Here is a 13,689-nt window from a genome sequence, read left to right as displayed (position 1 = left end):
CCCGATATTAAGCATATTTCAGCCCCTTAAAAAAAAACCATATTTAATTAATAAATTACAGGTGGTGTAAGCATGCCACATTCTTGGAACATGATGTTGCAGGCATAAACTAGAAATTGGAATATTTTGTTACCTGTGGACTGGAATTTATTCTAATAATTAGTTTTCTACATTCGTTTATTTTAATTTAAAAATTATTTATAATTCTAATTTATTATTTAATCAATGATAAAATCAGTAGTCAAATAATTAATTCACTCTATACAAACCTATTTGAAATGTGCTTATTTAGGAAATTAATAGTGCATGCACAACATCATGCAGATGTTTTTTTTACAAAGTCTAAGTATAAATTTATTTACTTGATTACATTTACAAAATGAATTTAATAACTTATAATGTAATACAGTTATAAAACGGTATTCATAAATTTTATTTTAAATGATCAAATAATATATGTTAAGAAAATCGACAGCAAAACGAACTCAGACAAGAACACGTGGTTTTTGTGGAAACCATACAAATAACCGAGGCTTCGGGCATGACAACAACGTAACAAAGGACCGATTGGCGATCAGTCAACAAGTATAATGACTATGCTGGTTGGTGGGGAGCACAGTGTGGTCCGCGGAGAGGATCGTGACTTGCTGCTCGGACTGTTACCTGAACTGTCGCGAACGTTCAAAGCACGCCAAAAGGTGTCGGTGTTCGAACACAGTCTGTAAAACACAGTGGCGGCTCGTAGAAAGGGGCGATGGGGCGATCGTTCCCGCCCTTCTAGAATTATCATTTATCACCGATTTACAAGTTAAATATTAAATTTCTCATTTATATTTTAGTATATTGTCAAAAATAAAAATTGTGTTTCCTTCATTTACACTAATACATATTATGAAAACATTATCAGATAATGGGAATTTAAAAATAAATCATTCGACGCTGTAGCTTCTGAGAATCGATAACCAATAACAATTTGCCGGGACCGGCGAGCAGCACATGCGATGCTTGGGCGATGTTAAAAGTCGCTCGTCATTACTATGGTTGGAATACAAAAACTAAGAAGGGGGAACACAATAATAGTACTGCCGCCGGGGCGATGATTTTAATCACCCGTTGGCCGTTATACACGGATTCCGAACTTGCGTATTTATTATTTACTTTGTGCGGTCGTAACCCTGATCAATTCTATCTATAAAAAAGTGTTGACAATTTAAAATATATATAATAATTAATAATTTATATGTATTAAACTATTAAACAGATTAAAATAAATTATTATTATTAATATTATTTGTGTTCGATACTTTCCATAAATAAGCAATTTTATATCGCCCTTCCACTTTCAGAGCACACGAGCCGCCACTGGTAAAACATAATTTGCAATAAACATAATATGGTAAAAATCAAAATCAAAATGGCAGTGTTGCTTGAGGGGAACAGTAACACTCGACTATGGTCAATTTCTAATTTGGGTTTTGGTAAATAGTATATTTTTATTGGGTTAAAAATAAATCGAGAGAATTGCTAATTGGAAATATATGACTTGTGATTGTGAGGTGGATCTAGGACAAATTGGTTCCCTCGAAAAAATCTTAGATCATATAAATGTACATGATCTAAGGAAAAAACACCGTAAGCGGACAATTTATTCCTAAAAAGCTAAATACAAAATATTTTTTAAGCATAAAATATTATTTTATTTCAAATAATAATTTAAAAAAATTAATATTCTATATTTAATAGAATATCAACATTGAGATTATACATTTTACTATTCCCGTCACACTGAACTATTGGGGCATGGCTAAATACATGGTATAACAGCAACTGCTTATTGTGCTTGACGAATACGTCATCCTATCTTGGTAAAAACTAAAAGGACATGAAATTAAATATTATATGATAAATTCAATAATTTAACAGTTATCAGATCTGAGCCTCACTATCCTAGTACAAACTAGAAATACGATATTGTATTTCACTATTCTGTTTTTAGTTATAACTTATAATACTATTTATTAGTACATTATAACTGTATATTTGTTATACAGATGTAGGATGAATCTTTTAAATTTAAGTAATGGTATTAACAATGTAAATAAATTCATTATTATACCTATTTTAATTTTTTTTTTACAAAACTGTATTGATTGTTACACTTATAATTCATTGTATAATTTAATTTAGTAGGTATTTATTTAATTTTTATATTTAAAAGTAACATACTGTTACGTACCCTATTAATATACAAAACATAGTGTACGTTTCTACTAAATGATGATATAACTAAGTAGGCAATGAATATAATTAGCATGCCGAGGTCATTGTAAAAAGCGTATTGAACACCAGACTAGATAATTAAACTATAAAAGCATTGTCACACATCTCTTCTCGGAAAAAGTCTCTGTTATTAAGAATGGATGTGAATCGACTAGAATAACCAATTACACCAGGAGACTCAAATTCTGCTTTGTGCCAGATTTCACCACCACGTACGACCACCTACTCCTACAGGCACGAGCATATACAAGGGAGACCATTACAAGAGCTCGTTAGAAGGTTTTTAAAATGTGAGCCAGACGGTTCTTAAATTTGAACTAGACGGTTAGGGACATTTAAGACGCTTAGAGGCAGGTCGTAAAACCACTCAATGTCATTTAAAACACAGAGTAAGGTCGTAACACCGCTCACCAACACCTTTATAGCATATTAACTGTAATTTTGTATCAAGTTTTAATAAACTGTGAAAATAAAGACATTATTACATTGAATACATCAGTATTTCATCTCTACGTTGATGTATAAATCGACGTTCAGTCGGGACGTAACAGAAAATTGGCGCTGTGGACAGGGTTTGATTTCCAAGAACGAGACAGAACAGCTGAAATATTTTCCATAAATATTTTGGATTGCGTCAACTTCAGACAACAGAGGCAACTTCACTCACGTGAATCATTATTGGAAGAAGACGTCTTTCCAACAACTCTGGAGAAATCGAGCTCATTTTGTTAAAACTCGACAAACGGCGAGAAGATCAAGCTACGGGATGAATACAGCAGTATTGTAAGCATAAATTTTATAACCGTCTCCTTTGGTCTATTGGTCCATTGTTGGTAGGAATTTATTTTTTATTTTTGAGATTATAAATGAGATTTTTTGGGAATTATATTGAAGTTTTATTGAGATTATTAAATTACATTATATTGAAGTTTTATTGAGATTATTAAATGAGATTATATTGATGATTATATTGAAGTTTTATTGAGATTATAGTGATGATTATATTGAGATTATATTAAAAAGATTATATTGAGGTTTATTTGAAGTTATATTGAGAGTTTTAGATGAAAATTATATTGAAGAGTATATTGAAATTTTATTAAAGTTATAGTGAAGCAGATAAATAAAGGGGTTATATTAAATAAAATTTTTATATATATAGATGTAGATATTATATTATTAGGTAAATAAGGATAAGTAATAAATCAAATAACAAATAAATAAGTATAATTATAATTAAGTATATGAGATAGGTATTAGTAATTTTTTTAGTAATAATAAATAGATATTAATTAGCACGAATCCCGATGAATTCGAAGCAATAGCTAGGGAAACGCTAGATAGAACAATTTGAAATAATTGAAGACGATAATAGCATAGAAGTAGTAGCAAATGAAAATAATAATGAAATAGTTGATGATTTAGAATTAACTGATTTAGTAGAAAATTTAGACGATATTGCCGCGGAAATATTTAGTGAAGGCGATAATAAAGAAATAAAAAACGACCCAATAACTAGCGAATTGTTAAATAATAGTTTAAGATTAATTAATATAGAAGCATTTGAAAATAGTCTTGCTACTAGTACAACTCGTACAGGTCTACGTAGTAATAAAAATACCATTTATACTGAATATATACCAACAAAAAGAATAGTAAAAAATAAAATGACAGGAAGCAGTGAAGTTATAAAATCTTTAAGCGCCATCGACGCAATTAAATTAATTTCCACCTATTCAGGGCAAACTGAGATATACCCATTTTTCAGTGCATGCGAGGTAATAATAAATACAGTGGGTGCGGAACAACATCCTTTTATGTTAAAAATGATAGCGGCTACCAAATTAACTGATAGGGCTTTTAACGTAACAAGGTATCGAGAAATAAAGGAATGGGGATATATGAAAAAGTTATTACTAGATGCATTCGAAACCCCATAAGGAGCTGCAAATTTACAAATAGAATTAAACATTATAAAAAAAAAGAAAAAAATAATGAAACAATTTGTTCATATAATAACCGCGTAGAAGAAATATTTCAAAAATTATGTAATACAAAGGCCGTAACGGTCAAATATAATCACCAGGGGAAGTGCCACAAGATTTTATTGTATATGCATCTAAAACTTTAAATAAAAGTGAACATAATTACCTATAGCATAACCTAACTTGAATGTATAGCTATTATATTTGCAGTAAAAAAATTTAGACCATATTTCATTATATTAAGCGATCATCGCGCACTTTCATGGCTGTTTAATTTAAAATACCCACTATCAAAACTCGCACGATGGCGAATTCTATTGGAAGAATACGATTACGATATTAAATATAAACCCGGAGTTCAAAATGCAAACGTGGATGCGTTTTCGAGAATGTATACTATTGATGAAGTAAAAAGCAAAAGTTATCCAGTATTTTTAAACAAATTCGAGACACAGCTTATAACAAATAAAAACATACAGGAAGTAAATGGTAATCTAATAGAATCACCTGCTGAATATCATATAGTGTCGGAAATATCACGGCATTATAACTTCATGTCAGGAATAAATTACGAACTGAAACAGGAATACGGAGACAATAAAACATTAACACCTAGTAAATCCGTAGGTGACGTAAATTACTTTGTAAATAACAATAGGTTCATAATATTTTTAACAACGAAAAACAAAAATAAGCAAAAAGCTACATACGAAAACATTTATTTATCATTATTAAATTTAAAATTATTATGCAATAAACACTCATTAGATAAATAAGTTAGGATTTAACGATAAACTCGAATGGTCACAAATACGGGCTATGATTCGACACGTGTTTCGAAACACGGATAAAACCATAATTATTTGTTCGAAATTAGAATTCAGCGACGAAGAGAAATTAATAATTTTTAAACAATGTCACGATTCTAGAATCGGCGAACATGCGAGAATACATAGAACAATAAAGAAAATTAAAACACAATTTAACTGGAAGGGTTTAAAAGGGTTTAAAGGAAGATGTTATTGAGTATATAAAAATATTGCGAACCGTGTCAAAAAGAAAGGTTACGAATAAAAAGGTAAAACAACTTATGCTTAGAAAATAGACAATGTTCCAAATTAGAAATTAATACCAAATCCAATAGGTTATAAGGACGAGCATATGATTATGTAAAAAAAAGAAAAAAGAAAAAAAGAATGTATTTATATATATATATATATATTGTAATTATTTTTTATAAGCATTATTGTTACATGTAAAAAAATTTACTGTAAACCACTTTTATATAAAATTACATGACTAATATTTTAACACTTAGTATAAACAAAATATTGTAACTTCTAACCCAATTATTAATCAATTATTGTTAATCATACCTATTATGAATTTTAAAGATTTCTGCTTAATTTTAACCTTAAACAGGAAATCCGGCGCATCCGAGTTGGGTCCCAAGTACTAGGGGCTAATCGCAGGTAATACACTAGTTGGGTCCCGGATTTTTACAGGTACTACACTAGTTCGGTCCCTTATTTTTATGGTTACTCTTACTTTACTAGTTGGGTCCTGAATTATTTTAGCTACAATATTAATTCTTGTATATTTTTTGGTAAGTACTACACTATACTAACATTTTCCTTCCCATTTTAACAGACTTAGGACTGTCTATAATCTATTTTGACCACAGGTATGGTTAAAAATGTTTTTTACAGTTTTTTTTTTGTTTCTTTTCGATTAAAAAGTTATTAGAATTGTATAAAAAATAAATCACTTTTGTGTTGGTAAAAATATAAAAAATGTTAAAAGCCAAGTATAAAAATATATATTATATAATATAAATATAGCTATCATGCCATATAGGTGTAAGTGAAAAAATATTCTTCTTCTCTTCTCTACTAAAAGCCTTGCCTTGTCGTTGCAAATCTGACTTTCCATTCTTCTCTATTAAAAGACAATTTTCATTTCTATATATCGACTTCAGCCAGCTTGTTTTATCATTTCTTCTATGTATGCTTTCCTCGGTCTGCCTCTTCCTTTGTAACCATTTATTCGTCCCTCAAATATATTTGTCATAAACAAATTATGTCTAAGTAGATGACCGAACATTTTTCCACTTCTTTCTTTTATGGTGTTTAATAAGATTCTTTTTTCTCCTACTTGGTTTAATACATCTACGTTACTTTTCCTTTCTGTCCAGCTGATTTTTAACAGTCTTCTCCATATCCACATTTCTATGGCTTCTAACTTCTGAAAAATGTTAAAATAATTATATGTTATAAATACAAATAAAATAATATTTTTTTAAAAATCACTTGTGTGTTGGTAAAAAATATATACGACATTACTTTTACAAAGTTTATAGATGACAATATGAATAAAAAAAATTGCAGGAATAATCAATCAATTTGATTTTTTTAAATTAATGTCGTATACATTTTTACCAACACATGTGATTTTTCAAAAAATATTATTTTATTTGTATTTATATCATATAATTATTTTAACATTTTTAATATTTTTTCACTTACACCTATATGGCTATATATTTTATATTACATAATATGTATTTATATACTTGGTTTTTAACATTTTTTTATATTTTTACCAACTCAAAAGTGATTTATTTTTCATAAAATTCTAATAACTTATATTTTAATGGAAAAGAAACAAAAATAAAAAAATGTAAAAAACATTTTTAACCATAGCTGTGGTCAAAATAGATTATAGGCAGTCCTAAGTCTGTTAAGTCGTTAAGTGTTAATATAGTCGGAAGTGTTGGAACTTAATCTTACAGTATTAATTTTAATCAAGTAACGTGCAACTTTATCTTAACAAATGCATTTTTTTTAAATAAATAAAATGTAATTATTGACTTGATAAGTTTAGGTTATTTATAAAATTAAATGTTTGTAGCTTCTATAAAATAAATAAAAAACCCATTTGGTAGGTCAACTATTTGTTGAAATCGGTTATTTAAATATTATTAAAACAAATCAATATTATTATTTTTTTCGACAATTAGTAACAACTCAAATAATATTATATTATTATATTATACTTTTTTTTTTTTTTTTTTTTTTATTGATACAATAAACTCGGCAACTATATGGCCATTAGTTACAGACTTACAGTTATGGTAGGTTATGAAAAAAAAAAAAAAAAAAAATTAAATAAAATTAAAGAGGCCTGTGGACTTTAAATTATTATTATTGGAAATAGCCCCGCTGCGCTGCATTGTTCAGTATTGCCGTCGTCATTCGGTTAAACATAATTAATACACATTAAAAATAGCTACGCAAAATTCAAATATACCAATATTGATTAATGATTATAAATACTAGTATAGTATTTTAGTATTTATAGCCAATGATACCAGTGAAATCACGAGATTCTACTAAATATTCACATAATATATAAGTCGAAACAGTGCATCGAAAACCGATGACAAAGATCCACATAACAAATTGTCGGCTAAAATAAATAATTGAATATATAATAAAATAATATAAAATAAAAAAAATATTAAATAAGTGTCCAAATATGTAACGAGATTGGTAATGAACAGTAAAATACCTATATTCAGGGAAGAAGTTAGATTCTTTTGAATATATTTAAACCGTAGCTCGGGTGCACCAATGATGACAATGATTTTAAGGTTACAAATAAAAGTAGATTGATCCAAATAGTTGAAATAGTTACTAATGCATACAAGTTTATTACGACTTACCTACAAAATATACTAGTAGATAGTGCTGTCTTGGAGGTCAGGTGCGCGTGATGGTAATCGCGGATTACTCATTGTTTCAAAAAATGTTTTTAATTTAAAAAAATATTTATTTTGTGATATTTTATACTACATAGTACATAGTGATTATGATAATTAACCCATAAAAAGCCATGGGAGGGGCAGATGCCCCTACTTGCCTCCCCTGAGGACGCCCTTGCCAACCAGTATAGTACCTACAAAAATCCGGGACCCAACTAGTGTAGGTAGTACCTAAAATAATTCGGGACCCAACTCGGATGCAGCCAGGAAATCTTCTTTTTGGAAGGGAGGTGTTACGTACCCTATTAATATACAAAACATAGTGTACGTTTCTACTAAATGATGATATAACTAAGTAGGCAATTAATATAAAATAGCATGCTGAGGTCATTGTAAAAAGCGTATTGAACACCAGACTAGATAATTAAACTATAAAAGCATTGTCACACATCTCTTCTCGGAAAAAGTCTCTGTTATTAAGAATGAATGTGAATCTGTTAACAGAATCTGTAACAGAATAACCAATTACACCAGGAGACTCAAATTCTGCCTTGTGCCAGATTTCACCACCACGTACGACCACTTACTCCTACGGACACGAGCATATATAAGGCCATAAGGGAGGCCACGACAAGAGATCGTTAGAGGGTTTTTAAAATGTGAGCCAGACGGTTTCTAAAATGTGAGCTAGATTGTTTCTAAAATGTGAGCCAGATGGTTCTTAAATTTGAACTAGATGGTTAGGGACATTTAAGAGTTTAAGACGCTTAGATGCAGGTCGTAAAACCACTCATTGTCATTTAAAACAATATTTTAGAGTAACGTCGTAACACCGCTCACAAACACCTTTATAGTATATAAATTGTATTTTTGTATCAAGTTTTAATAAATTGTGAAAATAAAGACATTATTACATTGTATACATCAGTATTTCATCTCTACGTTGATGTATGAATCGACGTTCAGTCGGAACGTAACAATACAATGAAATAATGTAGTTCGGATTAAACAGCTTACCGCTTCATCTGGTAATGCATCATTTCAATTTTCAATAACTAAGGTTTTTATGTTTCCATTAGTCTCATGTTTTTATTGAGTGATGTTCCATGCATTTCCTCAAAGTAGGTATTTATTCATTACTTTTGCAAGGGTAAATAACAGTAAATAAATGTTATTTAACCATGATTATCATAAATAAGAAATAATTCCCGCCAAATATTATTTTAATTTGTGGGACCGGCAGACGTAATTTTTCAAGTGATAACAATGAATTCGCGTAACGATTGAATATCGTCATTATTTAAATAATATGTAAACAAAAGAAATTATTAAAATAACACAGTATATTATTTAAGGTCACTAAGTTACCAGGTACGAGGAACACCGCCAAGATGAACAACGGTGACAGCAACGACGAACGAAGACTTAAGGCAATGATAGACCGCTGGACTAAGGTGCTGCCACGTTACAGTTTTGACACCACGGAATAACGAACAATAAAATTGCGTCATATTCACGAGCATGTGACTACGAGTGGAGCAACAAGTTGTCGGCCAACATTCACAAGCGAATGGTCATTCACGTTGAGCAACGATTTTGAAGGTCGATATATCCACGAACTCTTTTAATGAAAGACAGTTGTGGAAATACAAGATAAAAAGAAGAGCACACTTTTTCCTTTTGTAACGTACGTTTTAAACCGCAAGAGCAACCGTTAACAACAACATAATAATGGCGACGGAGCAAACGGAGCCGGGAACACGTAGGTACGTAACAATCGACAACGACCGATACGGCGGCGGCGGTGGACGCTTCGTTATCCGAACTCTGGTGACGAGGGTGTCAGGTTGACAAACATTGAAGGTGGCCGAGCGTGGTGCAATTGCCCACTAAACGGCGGTAGATTTGAATGCATGAAACGATTGAACATAATATGGGTTGGACAATTAGTCCTCTCCCCTCGGCTAAAAAGTTAAATACAAAACATTTTTTGAAATATGATTAATAATAATATATGCAAATTAATGTGAATAATAAAATTGATTAATAAAATAAAATAAATTAATTTGTATTATAATATTCTTATTATATATGAATGACTCATCGAGTAAAAAGTAAAATACTTGTCAATGAAAGATTAAAAGTGGTTATCGATGTTTAATAGTAAGACTTAAAATATACAAATTAATAAAAATCATCTATTGAAAAGTTAATATTAAAACTATGAAAATAGCTACAACATTTTTTTTTTCGTATCACTTAAAGGTTTCATAAAATTATTATTATTTTTTTAAATTTCATTGTTCTTTGTCAAAGAATAAAAAATAAACTATTCGGTATCTAAATAAGTAAGCGGTCAAAATTAAGGTGAATCGATTTTCAATAAAATGTTATATTATTTATCACGGGAATTAGGGAAATATTGTATTATGTACAGTTTGCTGGAAATAGGAAGTTATACTAAGTAGTGGTGGGCATATCCGGATTTCAAAAATCCGAATTATTCGGATTTGTCAAATCCGGATTTCACGGTTTATCCGGAGTATCCGGATTATTCAAGTAAAATTATTATAGTAAAATTACTCAATGTTAACACGTTTGATGCAACAGAAATACTATTCCTACAAATATGTCTCCACTCTCCACTTGATATTTTTCGATAATTTTTATTTGATAATTGTAAAAGAACATGTCCGAGTAAACAATTATATCGATAACAATTATTGTTGTAAGATAAATTTAACTTATCTTCAAAATTCCTTTTTCAATAACCATCCGAAGGTCATGCAGTAAAGATTAATTAATTGGGTATACACTATACTTGTCTATTTGAAATGTATACATTTCGAACGATTATTATGATACGAACTTTGATATAATATAACATTTTTTTAAATTTTCATTATAATAAAATAATTTATTTTATCATACATTAAAAATTTTTGTAAGTCTGAAGTCACATAAAAAGCAAATCCATAAATACGGATAATCCGGATAATTCGGGAAATCCGGATAAGAATTTGATTCAAATCCGGATTTGGATATCCGGATATTCGGATAATTCAGATATTCAGATTTCATGCCCATCCCTAATACTAAGTTAGTATCGACTATAGTAAATAGTGTAAAATATGATACATTAGTGTAGGTATCTAAAAATATGATTATACCATAATTATGATTGATAGACTGTAATTGTTAGTAATAAACTATTTATAACTAAAAACTAAAAAAATAAAGAATTATGTTGCTTCGCAATTCAGTGCCGTAGCTAAAAATTGATAGGCCTCGGAGCAAATTTAATCTGTGGCCCCTTTAAATAGGTGCACATTGTGTGTGATTGTAGTAGGGGCACTAAAATAATTGATGGTAACAGATCCGTGAGGGCCCCCTACAGTCCATAACCACCCTAATAATGTAATAAACTGCATTTAAATAATTATAAATTTTTGCTCATTAATTTTCTAATTTTTAATTATAATACAAATATAATTAATCAAAACTTTAATTAATTATTTTTTAATACTTGTATAGACAAATTATTTATTAATAATAAAGTTGAAATTGTATGAATGTTAATATAATAGCTATACTCATTAACTAGGTACCTATTTAGGCTAAAATGCACTTTACCAACCCCCTCACGATTTTCAAAATTTTTTTTTAACGACTCGTTTTTTTATGCTGAAAACGATGGTGTAATTTTTTTATCGGAAACTATTAGTTTAGAAGTTATAGCCTTCCAAAGTTTGTGGTTATATTACAAATAGTTCGTATGCGCGCGGCGCGCTTATCGCATAACACAACAGTTAACAGGGCGCGCGTAATAATAATAAATAAATACTGTAGGTAGATACAACATATTTAATGATATTACTTATTTATACAATTTATAAAGTATTTATATCACATAATCATCAATCATCGTCTAGGTAGGTAATTATATAATTGGGTCACTCGTTTGGTAAGTTTAGTTATAGTATATACTATATAGGACAAAGGTACCCATTAGCAAGTTGTCTACCTGAGCATAATAGCAAAACAACTTAATATAGCTTATTCTGTTATCATAAAGATTATTGGTATATTTATACTCTGCCGCATAGGTTTACTATTTTAGCCCCGGTGGTGGATGGAGGTCCCTTGAGTTCGGCGATCGGAGTCGTGTTACTTTTACTAACAAGGTTAAATTTATTTGTTAGATCATCGACCTGACCTTCCCGAAATTACAGTCTTAACTGTTAACTATATTGTAGTATCTAAGTGCTAGATAATTATTTCTAGTCGCTATGTATTAAAGCCCACCCCAAAAATTATTTCTATTTACGCTACTGGTATATAACATTATGATGTATTCAAAATATTTAAAAATAATTTTATTATTACTTGTTATTATATAGGAACTAGTAGTGCTGATTTGAAGCCCCTGGGGGTGCTATATCATGCTAAAATAACAAGGTACTAACGGCATTATCATTATATTATGATCTTATAAAAAAAATTGTGATTAGTATACATTTTAAATTCTTATATTATTTTATGTAAGTATGAGTCCCATCTTGGAAAGAAACTTGGGGCACCGGTGCAATGAACCGCCAGCACCGCGGTTTCTACGGTACTGCTGCTGCTGCTGCAAAAAAAAAGTCTCAAGAAAAAAAATTGGTTGGGGACTAGTGGTGGGTAGTTACTGCTGTATTCGGTACAATGTAACGATTACATTGGTGGAACGAGTAGGGACGAGTACATTTATCGTTCCATGTTCGTTCCATCGGTACATTCGGTACAAAGTTTCCAACTACAAAATGGTCCCCTACCGTCACTGTCCGGGTACTGAATACCGATTACCGACGGTGGTCGAATAGTAACGAGTTTTCACGATAATATATTATACGTCTATGTCGTCTCGGTTTACTATTTAGTATAAAAACTAAAAAAATTAATACTTAATAAATACTTAATACTTTACTCTAATACTCTATCTGTCTATCTGCTGCTGTTGTTGTGTAGTTGTGTTGATATTTTTAAACAGTAATTATTAAATACTATTATTTAATTTTTAATTTTTATCCGTTTTAGGCTTAGGCAAGTAACTAAGTTAATTTTAGAAGTTTGAGTTAATTTTTATTTTTTTTATTTTTTTTGCTGAAAATAAATATGTTTATTATTTATGTGGTTTGTTTTTTTTGAGTCTATAGTTCATTTAATATAATTGTAGCGTTTGGAAAAATATTAAAACGATGATAATTTTTTATTAAGCATTTCAAAATTCAAATGTAAAGGTATTTATATAATGATTCGTAGGTAATATTGTAAACAATGTTTACAAAAACATAGTGTTTCTGATACAAATTTAATTATTTAAAGTTAATTTTTCCCGAATACAGTTAAATAGTGTAGTATAATAGGCCTACGAGCTACGAAGCATATTCGTTCATAAATATTAAATATCCATTGCAAGAATGAGTAAACATTTGAATATAAGTATTTTTATCGTTCCGCGAGGAACTATACGAATGTGAGTAGGTACAAGTAACAAGTGTAACTAAAGAAAGAATGTACTGATTGTACTGATGTAACGAATATATTGGAATCGGTACTTAATTGGAACTGTACCGATTGGAACGATTCCACGAAAGGAACGATAATTCCCACCACTATTGG

Source organism: Diuraphis noxia, unplaced genomic scaffold (assembly GCF_037042655.1).
Source record: "Diuraphis noxia isolate RWA-SAM2 unplaced genomic scaffold, SU_Dnox_SAM2 contig0002, whole genome shotgun sequence".
Taxonomy (NCBI): Eukaryota; Metazoa; Arthropoda; class Insecta; order Hemiptera; family Aphididae; genus Diuraphis; species Diuraphis noxia.
The sequence above is the reverse complement of the archived record's forward strand: the minus strand, read 5'-3'. Positions refer to the sequence as shown.